General features: G+C 42.2%; 1 long non-coding RNA gene across 1 annotated transcript; it reads right to left on the bottom strand.

Moving 5' to 3' along the window:
• Nucleotides 1–3,971: 3,971 nt before the first annotated feature.
• LOC106727042 lies at nucleotides 3,972–15,102 on the bottom strand. The gene is made up of 3 exons (XR_001363192.1): nucleotides 15,092–15,102; nucleotides 12,547–12,550; nucleotides 3,972–4,266 (listed from the first exon to the last, which is right to left on the bottom strand). It is a non-coding gene; the product is annotated as an uncharacterized LOC106727042 (long non-coding RNA).
• Nucleotides 15,103–19,760: the final 4,658 nt, after the last annotated feature.

The following is a 19,760-nucleotide window of genomic DNA, read 5'->3' as shown; positions in this document are numbered from 1 at the left end:
AGGAAGGAAGGAAGGAAGGAAGGAAGGAAGGAAGGAAGGAAGGAAGGAAGGAAGAAAAAAAGACAGGAAGGAAGGAAGGAAGGAAGGAAGGAAGGAAGGAAGGAAGGAAGGAAAGAAGGAAGGAAGCCAGCCATATTTGTAGTGCTTGCCGAGCTCTACAATGTAAATGCTACTACCATGGTTGATCTCAAGCTACCAGCATGGCATCTAGATGTGAAGTCAATGAAGTTGGGAAGAGCTGCAAACAATTGGCTCTAGTAAGCCAGTAGAACTCAGCTCCAGCACAAGGCTGGCCCATGGGCCCATTGGTTGGTTTTACAAAGCTGTGTGATGAGTACAGGCATAGAAATTTATGGGCCTATATTCTTCAAGCCAGCACAGATAATAAAAGAGCTGGATCTAAGGGATGGAGGAAGCAGGAATAGGGGAGGACATGATTGGCTGAAGTCCAAGGTAGGTGACGTAATGTGCCTTAAGCTCCAGCCTAAAACCAAACAGGTAAGAAGAACAATTTATTGGCCATTTAAGATGTTGAAACAGGCAATGGAAACAGGCCAAGCCTGCCTGTCCGGACCCTCAAAATCCTGCTTAGGTTTGGCCTTTCTATGGATAAACACAGAATTGGGAACCAGGCCTTATTTATCCAGGCTTAATAGAAATCTCCAGATTCTATTGTGCTGGGCAGGCAGAAGAAGGAATCTAAGTAGCTCTGAAGAAAAATGAGCTTCACTAGTAATTTTCTATATAAGCTGTATGACTAAAGTAAACTTGCATGAAATCAACTGCCCTCCCTGATAACCACTGATTAGTTTAAGGATCAGTGCATGATTCAGAGCAACTGTACATGGGACATGCACAGTAGAGGTCAATGGCCACTGGGTGATCTGGGACAAACGCCTCCCAATAAGGACACTTGTACAACATGGTGGCAAAATGGCCCCATCAGGTCCTCTTGGGGAAAAGACATAAATGTAAAGTAAACACAGAAGAGTTTCATCATTTGCCCTCAGTTTTTTCTCTGTGACGTGTGAGAAGATGCTTTTCTGGTTCTGTGAAATGTGAGGCATATCCAGTGCTGTAAACACAAGCCCCTCCCCTTCCTTTCAACACAGTACCCATGTCTGCCTCTGTTTCCCTCCAGAGTTAGACCAGTCCTGTGATTAAGGAAATTGCCATCTAGGAATATAAGACTTGTATACAAACAACATTTGTCAAGTGTCACTAAGGGGCTCCAATGAGGGCTTGGAGAAGAGGGGAGATAGCTTATGTTGAGTGGTTGGAGAAGGATTTGTTACACAGCCTTGCAATTTGTCATTAAAGGATTCAGAGTAGGAAGACCTGAGAAGTGAGGAGGTGACGAGAACATCCTAGAATCCATGGGCCACTGTATTAGAGTCCAGCAGGCATGGACGGTGAAGAGAAGCAAAATATACCACCCAAAATGTGCCTCTTTGCAATATTGATTATTGGTTTGATTGCTTTTAAGAAATAGCAGACAGAGAATTATCTCTAAAAACTGAGTAAAAACTACCCTTTGAAAGAGACATATACACTTATAAGGGAAACCTTCCTCTCTGTACCAGGAAGAGGGCATGATTAAACATCTAGAAACTCTTATTACTGTAGAAGGTATGGATTTAAATCTGCATAACAACTGTACCCTTTTTAATTGTGCTTTTCCTGGCCACCTGCCATACATAACTGGTTCCCTCTTCCCCTCAACATCTTCTTTTGACTGCAGGTGGATATGCCATTTAGAGTGGCAGCTTGGGCAGTTTTTAAGGAGTTAGTTTTCCTGGGGGGGGGTCTCTCATGTGTGCAAGGGGCATATAAGCTATTAAATGCCTATTTGTTTTTCTCCTGTTAATCTGTCTTTTATTACATAGGGGGTCTCAGCCAAGAACCTAGAAGGGTAGAGAAAAATTATTTTTCCTCCCCTGCAACAGTAAGCTGGGGAACAGGAAAGGAAGGAAGAAATCATAGAAAATAATAATAGCAAGAAATGATTCAGACCATACCATGGAAAGATTTTAAATGGTAGCTGAGAGGCTGGAATATAAGGCATATATATATAAACAAAATATAAATAATGAGCTAACAAACATTTCTGACTAGTAAGAAGACTCTTAAAGAACTGTTTGGAAAATTACTATGAAGCCAGGAACAGAAAAGAAATAAGATCCTATTTCACTGATCCACCCAGAAACAATTCAACATTGAAACCTTTTCTGATTGGGATGCCATTTGTATTAAAAGATGACAACTGATATGATATCTGGCATCAGTGAAAAGAACACGGGGCGTGCAATTCTAGCTCTGCAGGTAAATCAACTCTGCCTGGACCTCCTGCCAGGGCTGGGCAAGGGCCACGGGAGAGGTGGTTCTGACTTAGCCTAGCAGCTTACAGCAGAATGAACGAGGTCTGAATAATCAAAGAAAGCAGAGATAATAGGATTCTTTATTACATTTTTCTTTTGGTTTTTCTCTATAAAACTGCAATCTCTAGAGCAGAAGATATCACTTCTATTACAAACTTACTCTCATAAGAACACGTTTAGAAATAAATGGAATAGATTCATCACAGAATTGTTGCAAAGAATAATATAAAACTATTTAGCACTGTGCCTATGAGAATTGCTTAGAAAGCTTTCCAAATATGACTCATTTGACTTTGAAACTCTCAAGAATAAAGTCCCCTGTGATGATGTACCTGTCATGCGCACCACAGGCGGTGGAGCAGTGAACTAAAAGGGAGGCCCTGGAGCCAGACTGTCTGGTTCGTAACCAGGCTCTATACAGTGATGGCGAACCTTTTGAGCTCGGCGTGTCAGCATTTTGAAAAACCCTAACTTAACTCTGGTGCCATGTCACATATAGAAATTTTTTTATATTTGCAACCATAGTAAAACAAAGATTTATATTTTTGATATTTATTTTATATGTTTAAATGCCATTTAACAAAGAAAAATCAACCAAAAAAATGAGTTCGCGTGTCACCTCTGACACGCGTGTCATAGGTTCGCCATCACTGCTCTATAATTTGCCTCCTTTGGAAACTCAAGCACTTAGCTACCCCATGCCTCAGTTTTCTCTTCCATAAACTGATGTTGAGGCTGCTGGGACCATTAAGTGAATTCACACATAAACTTAGACTAGTACCTAACACATAGTTAGCACTCAATAAATATTAGCCAGGATAGCTACCACCTTCTCCCTACCTTATGTTTACCTTTGTTCCATCAGAGGGAAGCTTGCTGAAGTCCTCCAGCACACACAGGAGCCGGGCCTTTCATCCCTCCGGAACCTACCTGTAACTGAGCATTTCATGCTGCTTGTCAGAGAAATTGTCTGCATTGAGCCCGGTTCAGTCTGCAGACAAGAAGGGGTTTTCGTTGCTGTCTCTCAAAGTCGCCCTTGGGTGGCTTTCTGGAGGCTTCCCCCCCCCCTTTCTCCAGGGCCTCTGGCTTGCTCAGGACCCCCAGCATGCCCCTGCCTCCCCTCCCATGCCCTGCAGGACCCCTCCCTTCGGGTGGTCAGGGGGAGCAGGACTGCGTTGGGCAGTGCTTATTCTAGGGGAGCAGAGAGAGTGCCCAGTCTCCCTCTTTCCTCCTGAACACAGCTGCTTCCTTGTCTCTCGGGGCCTTTTAAAGCAGTTAGATATTTTTAAAAAAAAAACAAAACTTTTTAGGTCACCACCAAAATCTACAACATCTACACCAACATCTAAATAAAACTTTAAAGAATGGCCCAGTAGGCGTGGCTCGGTTGTTGAGCATCGACCTGTGAACCAGGAGGTTACGGTTTGATTCCCAGTCAGGGCATATGCCTGGGTTGTGGGTTTGATGCCACACCTTCTCATCTGCCACACCTTTTTCCTTTTCTCATTATCCTATCAATTATTTCTTTTGGAATTCAATTCTCCGAGTTACATTCTGAGCACCAAATTTTTGACCAATGTCGGATATCCTCATCATGTTTTTGCAAATCTAAGTCATCCTGTTGGGACCAAATGGGATACCCATCAGCCCTGTGACCAGACTCTAAAAAGGAAGTAGTAGCCTCCAGCTCACCACTATGTTTTAGGAAGGCCTGCGTAACTGTTGACAGATCCGAGTTAAACTTTTCCATTAACTGCTGGATGATCTTAATGGCAGCTCCCACTTCTGGTGGAGAAACTTATTCTTCTTCCTCATCAGACTGCGTTTTTGAGTCTTCCTCAGGTGTGGGCGGATCATCATCACACATTGTTATGTGTATTTCAAAATCCTCCACCACAACCTCCTCAAAGTCCTGGGTGGATTCCATAAGCATCTTTTTGACTCCTTCTTCATTCTCCTTGATCTCTTCCTCTACAAATTCTCCTTCTCCTCCTTGTCCTCCTCCTCCTCCTCCACCTCCTCTTCCTCCTCCTCCTCCTCCTCCTTCTTTTTCCTCTTCTTCTAACTAATGTACATGTGGGTCTCCTAAGAGAACTTTAGTTTATCTATTTCTTACTCACAATTTGCTGTCCCTCACCTATTCTATACACCTACCATCTCAGTCCAGATCTCTTAAGAAATGCCATTCTCCTCATTATAAGAGAAATGAATCTGGGATGCAATGTAAGCATGGTGACTGTGGTTGACAATGCTGTGTTGTATATTGAAAAGTTGCTAAGTGAACAGATCTTAAAAGTTTTCACCACAAGGAAAAGAGTTTGTAACTATGTGAGGTGGTGAACATTAAACTTATTATGGTGATCATTTTGCAATATACACATATATCAAATCAATATGTTATATACCTGAAACTAATACAACTTATATGTCAATTATATGGCAATAAAACTGGAGACGCAATTTAAAAGCCATTCTTCAGGTACAGGGAGAATAAACTTGAGAGTAATTCCCTTAGTCCAAAGTTCCTATTCTGAAGAAAACAATAACTAACCCCTTTTCCTCATATAATCTTCTGAATACTTTTTTGAGAGAGAGGGAGAGAGAGATAGAAACATAAATGATGATGGAGAACCACTGATTGGCTGCGTCCTGTACGCCCCCTACTGGGGATCAAACCCACAACCCAGGCATATGCCCTTGACCGGAATTGAACCCAGGGCCCTTCAGTCTTCAGGCCGATGCTCTGTCCACTGAGCCAAACTGGCTAGGGCTGAATACTTTTTAAAAGAGCAAATCAGTAGATGAGCCATGGTTCATCACAGGAAGGTGGGGGCAGGCTAGTGTGTGGAATAAATGGGAAGGGAGCAAAACCAAGGAGTTTAGGGGTTCTCTTCTCCCCCTCCTTCTGCAGATAGGATTTTGGAAGAATTTAGAATTTGGGGACACTCCCTCTTATACTTTCTCTGACTTCATTTGCATTTGCTCCCAGCAATGCACAGGGCAGGGTCTCAGCAGGATCTCAGGAAAACTCTGGAAATCAGCTCCAATCACTGCTGTTCCCATTTCCATGGCCTCTGAATGCTGGTGGAGGCAGAATGCTAATCTGATGCGTAGGGTTCATGGGTATCTGCCAAATAATTTGATTAAGGTGGGCGAGGGGTATGAAGGAAGAAAAGGAAAGGTTGTTTCCCAGATTAGGCTGAGGTTTTCCTGGATTGGGAGAGAGATAGAAAAACAAAAAATTCCTAGACAAGGTTCCCAGGACCCGGGAGCATAGCCAAAGAGGTGAGAAGTGTGGACGAAAGGGGCCACATGCTAACCTGACAAGTTCAGGGGAGGCCTGCATGGCGGTCTTGCAAACTCAGAGACCTAAAGTAACCACAAAGGATGGTCTGAAATTAAACTTTTACTAAAAGCAGTTATGGTGAGTAGTTACATCCTAGGCTGGTATCTTCACTGACATGGTCAACCTTTACCTTAACTGAGCCTATCTGTCTTTTTGCATCTATAATAATAACATACCCTTGAAATGTCTGGGTAACTTGTAACTTCCCTTTTTCCGGACCCCTTGGGGCACAGCCTAATGTGCCTGGGCACCAGGACAGAGACCACAAATTCATTCATTATCATGTTAATTGTTCCTGCACCCACCTAAGTATGTGTCTATCATTTTACTTTGTATCCAATCCCAGGGGTTTCCCTGATTTGCTTTCTCCCACCTCTATTCTATCGCCAATGGATTTCATGTAACCCACCTACGTCCCTTTCCTTTGATTGCAATATATAAATACAGATGTAACCCGCCATTCTCCGGAGCATTATCTCAATTCATTGAGGTTCAGCTTCCTGGCATATGTCGACAGTTTGGCTCAAATAAACTCACAAAAATTCTTTACAGGTTTCAATGTTTTTTATGTTAACAGAAGGAAAAGGCTCCACTGCTGGGACGCCCCTTAACACAGACCCTGCAAAGGACCAGGGACTTTCTCCAGCAGAGGGGGGTATGGGAGCCGAGTCCCTGGCCTGGGATTCTCCCACCTTCACTGGTGAGTGTGGGCCCTTGGGCACTGACCACAGGGGGGTTACATGTTATATTGCAATAGTGCTATAGAGACATCATTAATACAATCTCACATTATATGGGGGGGATGGGAACACAATGTAAAAGGCCCATTTTCCAAAGGTTGCAGATGAAATGAAGTGACGAGCCACAGCATGCCAAATGACCAAATGTATTGTCACCTTTGCCAAGTAGCAGCCCCAGTCACCTGTATGAAGGGATTCTTGGCCCCTTCTGCCATGTCCTTTGTACTATTTTGCTGTGTATAGGAGTGAAAACTTCTGAAACAATTGTGCTTCTGTTTTAGCATTAATTGTAAATATCGGTTGAAGTCATGTTTAACTCGGAACAATGCCATCGAATGTTCATTAAGTGGTAATGCTGTACTACACCAGAAATTGTACATGGAGACCAGGAAGTTTGGTGCGGAACTGTAACGGTGCGCATTGCTACGATGAAGGCCACAGAGTTCTTCTGCTCCATCGTGTTGTTATTTGGAAAGACAGTGCTGCACACACTTAGAAAGAAAACAGCATTAAAACAAAACTGTGACTGCAGATGTGGAGAGCCAGGGATGCATGCCCCTGCCTTGCATCTGGTTTTAAAATATGCATGTTCTCCAAGAATGCCCCCGGCACCACACACGGCTTCCTGGGGTCGGCTGACATTTATTTTCTCATCTTGTGGCTGCTCCGCAAGAGGGACATCCAGGTTCAGAGACCTTTGCTGAGTCTCATCTGTTCTGTGCAATGTCCCCAAGTGGCCACCAGCCTGGAGAAGTGGCAGACCCCGGCCGCTGGAGCAGAGAGGCGGTAGAGGTGGTGGGAAGATGCTCCGTGTGGCCTTTGGTGGGAAAGGGCGCTGAAACGAACCGTTTCGGAACCCCTGAGCCAGATGAGCACCCTTCACTTTGCTGAAGATGTAAAGGAATTGGCCCAATTTCCCCCTCAGAGCCATTATAATTGGGTTAATGAAGTAAAAATTTATAGTTAAAAATCAAGAAAATCTTCAAGCTAGGAGAATAAACAGAATGTGGATCAAGTTACTGGAGAAACATACGTTTTGCTATGTTGAAGGCAAATGCCGAAAACTGGACACTGGGTCATTTCCCGAAAGGCCTGCTGGGGGTTACTCAGCTTTCTGCTAAACGACAGTTGGCATTACTGGTTTACAGAGGCAGTGCAGGGGCATGTGCAAGGTGCACTTCTGGGAGCTGAGCACAGCCTCCTGAGTGGCATCCTTCAGAACAGGCATCCTTAGGTTGGCATGAGCAAGAGTATGCGCTGGAGTCCGAAAGGAACGACTGAAAACTCACAGAAGAAACCAGCACACATCTGTCGGGGTTCTTGTTCCAGCATTAAGAAGGGTTCAGGAAATCTGGAGAAGGCTGTGCGTAGATTAAATAGGAGTCCAGAAATGAAATATAATTTTGAAAGGCATTTGGGGGTCAGAGGAGCTTAGCTTAAAGGAAACTAAGTTCTAAGATCTCCTTGTCTCAGGACCCCATGCTTTTTATTAACACAATTTGTCCCGAGGCGAGGCAGAGATATACACTTCAAAGGGTCAGGGTTTAGTACAGAGGCATTGTCAGAATGGGGGAATTAGCCTATGGCTGTTCAGGTGTTTGGCCAGTAGGCAATAACATGTAGATTAAGATGCCCTGAGCTGTCTGGCAGCCACAATCATCCCTTTTCAGGTTTGGGGAAATGCCATCAGCCATTCCCAACAGGTGTGACTCAGCCCTTGTTGAGTCCCCAATTTCCATCAACCTTTTGATAAGACTCTTGCAATTATGACATACTGGAATTGGCTTAAGGCACACATCCACCAGGGTTCAAATCTCAGAGTGTGAATGTAATTATAGAGTCTGGTAAAATGTTCAATGGGTGCTGTCTCCCACCCACCAGGGACAATTGCTACTGCTTGCAATGTGTGTATAGATAGATCGGAACAAATTAGTTTCGTCATTTGCTTAGTTGGGCAGGATGTGCCTGCCCTGTTCTTAGTCATTCCACCCACCAGGAACTTCTGGGATGGTTGAGGTGGTGTCCTTTGGCCAGAGAAGATATTCTCTGGAATAAACTGGGAGTGAAGAAGTGGAGCCTTACCAGTTAAATCAAGTCACTTCTCACAACCTTGACCCTCTCATCTCTGTCCAAGTCCCTTTGGACAAGGCTTTCTTCACAGTGTCTTATTCCCATTTGTTCTTTACTTTCTCTCACTTGACCCATGCCATCCCTCCATCAGAATGAGTTTGGCAAGTAGTAAATGTCTTCAATCATTAGTCCCTTTAACTGCTATAACTAGGGTTTATTTGTGCTAGACTCTGGCTCTATAAATTGGATCAAACCCCTCTCTGTCTATACCACATGTGGTTTGCATTAATATCAGGAAGAATGTTTTATGCCAACCGTTGAGCTGAGCTTAGTAAGCTCCACAATACAATGGTATTCATTTCTTCTCTGCAACCCCGAAGCTCCTGTTTTCACATGTGAATGCCCTGATTCTCTCTACACGGGGTTCTAAGATAAATCAGAATAAGCCTAGAGCTGAGCAGACAGCTTAAGCAGTTTGTGGACTGTGGAGGCTGTGGCTAGCAGCATAGAGTGTCAGGAAATGGGATAAGGAGGTAAAGGTGTGATTAGTCAGAAAGTCAGACCAACTGGCAATACTCAGGCAAATTACAGAGTCCACAGAGACAGGTGTGCACTGATGATGACCAGATGTCAAAGCCAAGGGTGACTGATGTATGGGATTGTTAGCGGCATCCAGAAACTTCTAGTGGATGTACTGGGCTCTCCCCTCTCCACCCTTTTGAATCTCAAAAAATGTCATCCATGTGCTACTGGGTGGAGTTTAAAGTTGCAGGGATTCAGTTAAAAGCTCCTGCTTTTGCATGGAGGGCCCAGCCAGGATCTCTCTTTACTCTTCTAAATAGTAAAGAGATCCTTGAAAGGATCTCTTCATTTGTTCTCTTACCAGTGTGACCAAATGTGGAAAATAACTAAGGTGGCCACTGTGAATCTGTATAAATCTTAAGGAAGTTGGAACAGTTACTCCCAAAGATATCTTTAAAATCCAAGATTAAATTAAAATGGAAATTAAGATTTTCTGCACTGAATTTGACATTTCTTTGACAGTCCTATATGTGTTGATACCCCTGGTCAGTCAGATTAAATTCTTGGATTTTGGTCCAGGTGGTTGAAGAAAGGATCAAATTGCTTTGCTGTTTTTAAAATTCTTAGTTGTTAGAAAACTTAAATTAATACCTCTTTTATTAAAAAAATAAAACCTATAATATAAAAAGTATTATAGGTTGCCAATATAACTACAGTTGAAACAATATTTTTAGGGGAAATAATTGCAATCATTGATTTCATTGCAGTATGTATTGTTTTCAATCTTTTAAAATAATTTTTATTTGTACCACAAGCAAAAAAACAAACAAACAAAAAAACCCCTCTGATTTGCCAAATTTTTTTAATATCATTCCACCTTTTTCTATTACAGCCCTTCGGAGTGCTGCAATGCCTGGCCCACAGGACAGGGCAGTGAATGATGTGCCCACCAGGTTTAGGATGGCAGCTGAAATCTCAGAACACTTCCCAAATCTGGGAGAACTATTTTACCCCGTTGCCAATCCCCTGGTCTCTGATCCCTGGGTCAGGTTCAATAACACCTGTCCTCTAAGCATCTCAGACACAAATCACGAGCCACTTTGGAACAAGAGGGTCTCTGAGGGTAGCTACTCCAATGTTCATTGCTCTACTGAAGGGAGGTCAGTGTACTTATTCATTCCTTTTATTTTTAGACTAGAGGACTGGTGCATAAACTCATGCAGCGGTGGGGTCCCTCCGCCTGGCCTGAGCCCTCTTGCAATCTGGGACCCCTTGGTGGATGTCAGACTGCCAGTTTTGGCCCAATCCCTGCAGGCCAGGCTGAGGGATCCCACCGGTTCACGAATCTGTGCACCAGGCCTCTAGTATGCATATAAGATCTTTGGTTAATCGATTCCTGCCCTCCCCCTCCCCCATTCCCTCTGAGATTCATCAGTCTGTTTCATATTTCCATGTCTGTATGTTGAGTGTCTGCCCCCTGGTGGTCAGTGCACATCATAGCTACCAGTCAAATGGTTGAATGGTTGAAGGGTTGCTTAGGCTTTTATATATATAGATAGTAAGATAGAAACACAGGCAAAAAGGTTGTGACAATGACCACCATTAATTTCAATCTGAAAATGTGATAGAAACCCATGACCCTCTTTTGCTTCTAGGTGACTGCTTAACCCACTAAAACTGCATTTATTGCCAAGAGTGTGATGACAAAAATCACTTTTCTTAATTGCTCTTGAATGTAATGAGGCAGAAAAGAGAAGTCAGGTCTTTGGATCCCTAGCTTCATCAGTAGCTAATGAATCACACATTCCATCCCTGGATTCAGGTGGTTTTACTAGCAGTAGGCGCAGGAGTTGCTGGGCAGATGGCTCTGATATAGGACGCCGGTGCGCAAAAGTTCCCCTGCAGTTGGAGAGCTGTGCACCCACTGGGGCAGCCGGTGCTGCGGAACAGATGGATTTCCTGCCCTGGTTACTTCACCTGGGTTCTGTAACTCAAGAGGTCCCTGATGACAAATTCCTCCAACACTTATAAAACCACATTCCCAGGAAGGTCTTTCTGAGGTGAAGTGAAAGTTAACGGGAAGCACAGTGAGCAGCTGGGTCAGGTTGCATTTGGGAGGTTGGTTATGATTCGCACAATGCTGTGGACCGCAGGCATGTCCACTCTGCCCTGACCTGGTAAACACGGAGTGAACAAGCTTGCCAGTTCCTTTGCATGGCTTTTCTCTGGAGCAGGGAAAAATGCCACCCGGAAAGGCTACATTGGTGGTAAAAGGTGTCTTGCCAGCCTCGCCAAGAGGGCAACTGCTCACAAGTCACAACTAACATTAATCTCAATGATAGCTGATATTTATTAGGTACCTACCACCTGCCAACACTACTCTAAGAATCCAATGCGTGGAACTTTATTGACTCTTAAGAGCAAGTCTACAGAGTTGATGCCATCATCACCCCTGTTTTACAAATGAAAATGAAACAATTTAAAAACACTAAAATCTGGCTCTGTGATCTTAGGGAACCCAGACAACTTCTGGGAACCTGCATTTCAGTTTTACAACAGGGAAACTAAAATGTGATCAAGGTAAATGTTCTGTAGGAAGAGTAAGTTGTCATTTGAGATCCCAGGGATCTTGTCCATTTTCCTTTCCAAGCCTCCTTTCCCATGTTATCCCTTTATATTCCAAAGAGCATGGCAAATAGGTTTCATCACCTGTACCAGCTTCAATCAATTGGTAGTAGCATCCCAAAGCACGTGATGGGGAGGATTCTCAGGGAAACTGGAGTTCAGTGTGTCAGAGTGCTGTGATCACTTAATGATACCTGTCTTCTGTGGGTACAGGAGGAAGCCTACAAGGCAGGTGCGCGTGTCATGACCTTCCCCACAGTGCTGTCATTGTACCTTTGATGGGGAGCTGAAACAATAAATCAGTTCGTTAGCATCTATTCTGAGAAGCTTCTCCATGGTAGCTCTGTGCTGTCTCCTGCCCTCACTCCACCAACAACAACCCCATCCATCCTGTGAAGCAACAGTCGAATGCTACTACGCTGAGGAATGAACTCACTGTTGTGAGGTTGGCGCTTCTAAGAATTCCAATAGAAATTGGCTCCCAGTCAGAATACTTGACTTGAATCTCAATGTTAAACTGATCTAGCTCTATACCCAGGTTTGAGAATGCCTTTCTCTCACCAGTGAGGCAAGAGGTGGCTGTGAGGACTAGGCTGAGGGTCCTAGTTGGCTGGGTTCTCTCAACTTAGCCCAGAAGGTAAAAACCCAGGAGAGGGAAGAGGCAGAGAAGAAAGGCTGTGCATATGTGTGTATAGTGAACAGAATGGCAGCCCAGCAGAGGGTTTGGGGTGGGAATGTGGAAGTTCTGAGCTCTTCTCTCCCAGAGAGCATCTGTTTTTAACCATAAACAACATAGTGAAGAGTAGGAAGGGTCTATAGGCAGAGGTATCAGCTCTGGAACAGGACGAGAAAGGGGTGCACCAACAGGGCTATGAAGAAAGGCAAAGAGAGGCAGCAGAAACTTCAATGTCTTGCCTGTGCGCTTTATTTTGCTGCTGTTTTTTCTTGAATATTCTAGTTGTGGCGGGGCTGGGGTTGGTCATAGCCTGAGCAGGTTGGAGAAGAGACAAGAAAAGAGGAAAGAAGAAAAGGAGATAGAGTGAGCAGGAAATGATGTTGCATGCAGGAGAATAAGGTCTAAGCAGAGGAATGTGAAGATGGGGTCTTATAAAAGTAGAGCAGGGAAAAAATATGATGGGACACTCCTTAGCAATTAGGGAGTTATATAAAAAAGACACAGTTCTGTAATTCACCTTTTTGGAAGCAGGGGATTTTGATAATAACTTCAGGTCAGCAGTATTCTTCAAGAGACTACATATGAGAATGTGTCAAGAAGAACAAGTCGAGAGTGTAATAAATTCAAGTTACTCTACTCAGAGGAAAGTGGAGGCCTTGTTTTATTTAGGAATTAAAATCACCTTACATTGGTTGAAAAAGCCTTTCCATGAATGGCTACCAATATCAACAAAGGTTATCTATCACCAAGTCTGTGGCAAAAAGACGGATGACATTTTGAATGGTTCGTGTTTGCATGTCAGAAGCGAGACATGATGGACAGGGGTGGGGTTGCCAGCAGATGTAAGCTTGGGGATGACGGAATCTCCTATCGCTGGTCAGCAAACTCATTAGTCAACAGAGCCAAATATTAACAGTACTTCTTCAAAATAGACTCACCCAGGCCGAAAACCGACTTCTGCGCATGGGCCATGAAGTTTCAATCGCACTGTACGTGCGCCCACACGTGGTATTTTTGTGGAAAAGTCACACTCAAGGGGCCAAAAAGCCTCATGTGGCTCTCAAGCCGCAGTTTGCCAATCACGGTCCTAGACAATTAGATGCCAGAGCTGAAAGGAACCTTAGGGAGTGCCTACTGAGTTTCCTCATTCATCAGGTTGGGAAACATGAGACCGACTCTATGGTGCCCTCGGTGATCCTCACCTCACCAATGTAACCCTGTCCCCTTGAGTGTGGGCAGAACTTGCTTCTAGCCAACAGAATATGGCAACAGTTAGGGATGCCACTCTGTGATTATGTTACATGATAGGAGATGCCATCTTACTAGCAGACTTACTCTAGAGACTCTCCTGGCTGGTTGGTGAAGTAAGCGGGTGTGTTTGGGGAAGGCCACATGGCCAGGACCTGCGGTGGCCCCGGAACTGCAGGCAGCCCTCGTGGCTGGAAGCAGCCTTTGAGAGCTGAAAGAACCTCCAGACGACAGCGAGAACTGAGTCCTCAGTCCTATAACTTAAAAAAAAAATTAACTCAACTTGAATGAGTTTGGAAGCAGATTCTTCCCCAGACAAGTGTCCAGATGAGAATGCAGCCTGACACTGCAGCTTTCTGAGACTCTGATGCAAACACCCACAAAGCTGGCCTGACTTCAGACCCACAGAAACTGTGGCATAGTAAATCATGGCTATTTGTTCTGCAGCAACATATAGCACACACATGCAACCCGGGAAGGATAAATTGTTCGTCTACGGTAATTTCAGTGTAGATCAGAAAATATTTGTTTCTGTGCCCTGTATTTATGGTACTGCTTGGGATTGAATTATGTTCCCCCAGAAAGATGTGTTTAAGTTTTGACCCCAGGTACCTGTTAATGTGACCCTATTTGGTCCTTGATGTAATCAAGTTAAGATATCATATTATTTTAAAATACTAATATTAAAAATAGAACTTCCATAGCCCTGACATATGGCTCCTGTCAGAAAACACGCCCTAGTTGCATGCTTAATCCCCAGGAGGGGGCATACAGGAGGCAGCACGATCCTGATCAATGTTTTACGCTCACATGGATGTTTCTCTCTCTCTCCTCTTCCTTAAAAAAAATCAATAAAAAATCTATAAAAAAAATAGAACTGCCATGTATATGATCTAGCAATTCCACTTCTGGGTATTTATCCAAAGAAAACAAAAGTACAAACTAAAGAAGATCTATGCACCCTATGTTTATTGCATCATTATTTACAATAGCCAAGGCTTAGAAACAACCTGAGTGTCCATCAGTGAATGAATAAATACAGAATGGAATATATATATACACATAATTCAGCCATGAAAAACCAGGACATCTTGCCATTTGTGACAATATGGTTGGACCTTGAGGGCATTATGCCTAGTGAAATAAGATATACAGGAAAAGACAAATACCATGTGATCTCACTTATGTGTCAAACCTAGAAACAAACAAACAAGCTCATGGATACAGAGAACAGATTGGTGGTTGTCATGGATGGTTGTGTGGGGGGTTCAAAGGCACAACCTTCCACATAATCATGGGGATGTAAGGCACAGCATGGCAGCTGTACTGTACAGCTACATTGAAAGTTTCTAAGAGAGTAGATCTTAGAAGTTCTCATCACAAGAAAGAAAACCTTGTACTTATGTAGGATGATGGATGTTAACTAGACTTATTGTAGTGGTCATTTTACAATCTTACCTAATAATAGACAAACATGTAAATTAACCATTCCTCCACTATGCTCACCAGCCAATCAGGAGATTATGCAAATTAACCCAACAAAGATGGCGGTTAATTTGCATACACAGGGGTGAAGTGAAGGCTGAAGGCTACATCCGGAGCCGTGAAGGCTGAAGGTTCTGGCCGGAGTGAAGGCCTGGGTCCTGGGTGCCAGAGGAAAACTGGTGCTGGCAGTCAGGGGAAGGGAAGGCCTATTGCAACAATCTCTTCGTGCAATGGGCCTCTAGTCCTATATAATAAAAGGCCAGCAACCATAATGGCATAACGATTGGAATGACCGATAGACCGGTCACTGAGGTGCATTGACCACCTCTTGGTCCCCTCCCCCTAGCCAGCAGGCTCTGATCACTGGATGGCCAATGGGGAAACACAGGGAACCTGGCTTGGTGGTGGTGGGGCGGGACTGGGGACTGGTGAGCAGGTGGAAAGCAGACCTCTTGGTCCTGCCCCCCAGCCCACAGGCTGTGATTGATCCTCAGTTTCTTCCTAAAATAATGTGGTGCCTCCACTGTGCAGCCTCCCAGGACATGGACTCACTGCTGTGAGAGGCTCTGGGGGACCTCAACAAAGACTTCAGCGCCTGCAGCGACTCTCAGCCTTCCCTACTGGGAGGTGGATGGAGAGCTTCAGCTTTAAAGCACAAACACCCTCCTCAGGGAGAACTGCCACCTTCCTCTCCACAGTGGCTTCTGGTTCCCCAAGAAACTGACATGCTCCTCCCTGTGGGATGGGTGGGGACAGAGCCTGAGCTGAGTGGTTCTGCGATGAGGGAGGAGCTGAGCCAGCCAGCTGGGCCAGTGCAGGGACTGAGGGAAGGAGGAAGGGAAAGAGGGAGGACAGGGCAGGAGCAAGGGGGCAGCCCTGGTTCCATGCACCTCCTCCCACAGGTATAGCCCTTCCTGGTTGAGTTTCCCACATCATTTGGAACTTAATGCTAGATAGTAAGTGGAAGGAGCATAGTCATTTTGATTTTATCTTGGAAATATTAAGGCTAAACATTGGGTCAATACCACTTTTGGGGAGATATCTCAGACAAGAACAAAATTTATTATGTTTTGGCTGGTGACGCCGGCTGTGAAAAGATTCACAAGGAAGAGAAGAAACGGGTGCAGAGAGAGGGCGTTTATCTTACTTCTTTAAAGGGAGCAAAGGGCTAGGTGTCCTTTGATGGCACAAGGTACCTAAGGCAGAGTGGGATGTTCTTTTGATCGCTGGAGGAGTCGGGGTGGGTGGTGGTGGCGGGGCTGGACGGGGGACTGGTGAGAGGGTGAAGGATGGCCCTGAACGCAAGCTAGGCCTAGGGACCCTACCTGCGCATGATTTCGTGTGCTGGGCCTCCAGTATAAAAATATTATACATCTGACACTAATATAATGTTATATGTCAATTTTACTTCAATAATATTTTTTTACAAAGATAAGGTTATAACAGATTGGGGTGAGCTTTAAATTTAACAACTGGTGTTTTTCATAAGAAAAGGAAATTTTAGAGACAGAGGGGACACAGATATGTACAGGAAAGAAGATATGTGAAGACAGACACAGAAATTTCAACGATAAGCCAAGGAATTACAAGAATTCTGCCAACAACCAGAAACCAGGAGACAGGCATGGAAAGGAGTCTCCTTCAAAGTGTACAGAGGGAAATAATCCTGCCAACACCTCAATTTCAGACATCGGGACACCTGGGATAAATAAGTAAATTCCTGTTGTGTTAAGCCACTCAGTTTGTGCTAATTTGTTAGGGAAGCCCCAAGAAACTAAAATAAGCACCTTGGAAAGTAAGCTCTATGACCCAAGTTCTCAGACTCCTAAATGCAAATTCTTTAGAGTGATAAGATACCAGGACAGAGTTAGAGATGTGCAGGACAAAATGAGACTTGTGGTGAAATAAAGTGTGTGTGTGTGTGTGTGTGTGTGTACATGCTCATTCAAACCACATAACAAGTAGGCAATAGTTGGAACTTAATGCTAGATAGTAAGTGGAAGGAGCATAGTCATTTTGATTTTATTTTGGAAATATTAAGGCTAAACATTGGTCAATACCACTGTTAGGGAGATATTTCACACAAGAACAAAATTTATTATGTGCTAAAAACCTAATTCTATAAGCCAACAAAGAGTTAACATGGGATTGTGGGAAAGCCAATTAATCCGAAGGAAGGCAGAAATAGATAAAGGAACAAAAATCAGATGGGCCAAATAGAAAACAAATATCAAGATGATAGATTCAAACCCAACTATATCAATAATCACATTAAATGTAAATGGTCTAAATACCTCAATTAAAAGGAAGACTGCCATAATGGATTAAGAATATTAATATTCAGCTATATGTTGCCTACAAAAAAGTATTTAAAATATAAAGACATAAATGGATCAAAAGTAAAAGAGCATAAAAAAGCTTACTGTACTAATATTAATAAAAATAAAGCTTGAATGACTATATTTATACCAGACAAAGTACATTTCCAAAAAAAGAATGTGACTAGGGATAAAGAAGGTTACTTCATAATGGTAAAGATGTTGATTCATCAAGAAAACATAGCAATCATAAATGTGTATGTACCTAATAGCAGCACCTCAGAATATATGAAATTAAACTTGATAGAACTATAAGAGGAAATAGAAAAATTTTGGAGTACAGTATTTAATATTTTCATTATTTTGAGTATGGTCATGAGTTTTTATATATCTCAACACATCGAATATATGCTTTAAATGTTTACAGTTAATTATGTTCAATGGTATGTTTAAAATTATATTAGAAAACTACAAGAATAAAATAAACTGTTTAAATAATCAATAAACTAACATAAATTTTTGCTTTATCAGAAAATCAAAACCCTCCTAATGTCGTGCCTTTGGACATAAATAAATAAATAAATAAATTTAGTCATGGCTGATTTTAAGGAATAAAAATAATAGACAAGTCTAAAGTTTTAATAATTTTTATTTTAATTAAATATTGAAATAATGAATACCTCATCAGTAATATTAAGAGCCTTAAGTAATATGTTTTATAGTTAAGCATCCAAAAAAGACATTAACTGAGGCTGTATTGTATGAAATGGTGCCTCTTATTAAGTAAAATATAGCACACGAACAAAATTTATTTTTTTTTTAAAGAGAAATAACACTGAAAGGAAAATGTCCAACAAAATATTATGTAAAGGCAGATGTTTTAAACCCTTTAAATCTTCAGCATAGAAAACATATACATATTTTATGTTACATAGAAAGAGAAAAAAAGCCTGGCATAGTTATGCAATTTAATAAATGCACCTAAAATTAGATTTTTCAATTTTAAGTTTAATTTTTAAATTATTGTTATTGTTTCTAATTTTCCTGGTAGTTTTGTCACAATGAATTTACATTTAATACATTCAACACTTTCCAGTTTCAATGACTAGAGTAGAAAAGTTACAGAATTAAGAAAAGTCCCACAAGCATTTTAAATAAATAGCAGCTTTTGTACACAATAATCAAGAATGATGGACATAAAACAGAGAAGAAACTGTATTTCCTCAAGAAAGAAAATGATGAGTTCTCTCAGACGAAGAAAATTTGCAATACTAAAAATAAATTCAGACTTGAAGTGCATAAAAACTACCTTTTTTTGATGGCTTAAGTCATAGAAGAATATTTTAAAGAAGCTTTGAGAGGCTATTAAAATGTTAAGGATCATTAAATAAGGCCAAATCTTGGAACATATATGTATAAATGAAGGCACTCTAAAATTTATATATATAAAATTTCTACTTCAACAAATATGCAAAAATACATTGCATCACGTCAACATCCACCACCACAAATTATCTCTTTTCAGTTCTTTTCCCAAAACAATTTGATGAAAATAAACAAAATGTAAATTGGCTGAACTGAACCAAGCCACCAAGGGAAACTGTTACTTTGCTTGTTACTTATGAATCTTAATACATATTTGCAAAAATCCCTAGGAAGCCCAGATTTACCCTTGAAAATTACACCTTTTAATTTAAAGAAAGAAGGAAAGCTAAAGCTGTTTAACCAATTTGACAGGTATATAAAGTGCTAATAGTCCTAGTCTAGAAGGCTGGGAGCCTGTAAAGTTTATTTCATAGCAGAGTCATCCTATTTCATGGTAAATCTCTTCATCTATGGGAACTGCTGCTAGTGACCATTTCATCATGTTGAGTTTTGTAACTACAAGCATGAGTTAACTCATGACCCCAAAACAGTCTGATAAACAGAGCATTCCGGTTTGATTACCCTGGATCTATAGTTGTTGAATTTAGCAACACCCTTGCCAGTGTATGAATCAGCTCTCATTAAGCTTTTCCCCTAAAGCTTGTTTCTTGAAAAATCAATATATTTTAAACTTTCACATCACCATGTCTTTCCTCTTCCAATAAAAATGTAAAATGTCAACTTAAGTTGTTTCAAGACTAGATGATTGCAGAAGTGGGATGTGGCCTAGTCTACGAAATCTACCAGGTCAGTGTGCCCATGCTAATGACTTTTTAAATACAGAAATAGTCTGCCATGTTGTTACAAAGGTATCATGAGAAAGTGTCATTGAACGTAGGTGCCATTAGGAGTGTTCAGTGAGGAAGGTGGAAGTATCCCCACTTTAGGGACACTGACTGCGAGAGAAAAGAAAGTTAGTCTGTACAT

The sequence above is a fragment of the Myotis brandtii genome, unplaced genomic scaffold, assembly GCF_000412655.1.
Source record: "Myotis brandtii unplaced genomic scaffold, ASM41265v1 scaffold1103, whole genome shotgun sequence".
NCBI lineage: Eukaryota > Metazoa > Chordata > Mammalia > Chiroptera > Vespertilionidae > Myotis > Myotis brandtii.
This window is presented reverse-complemented; position numbering and strand designations above follow the sequence as displayed.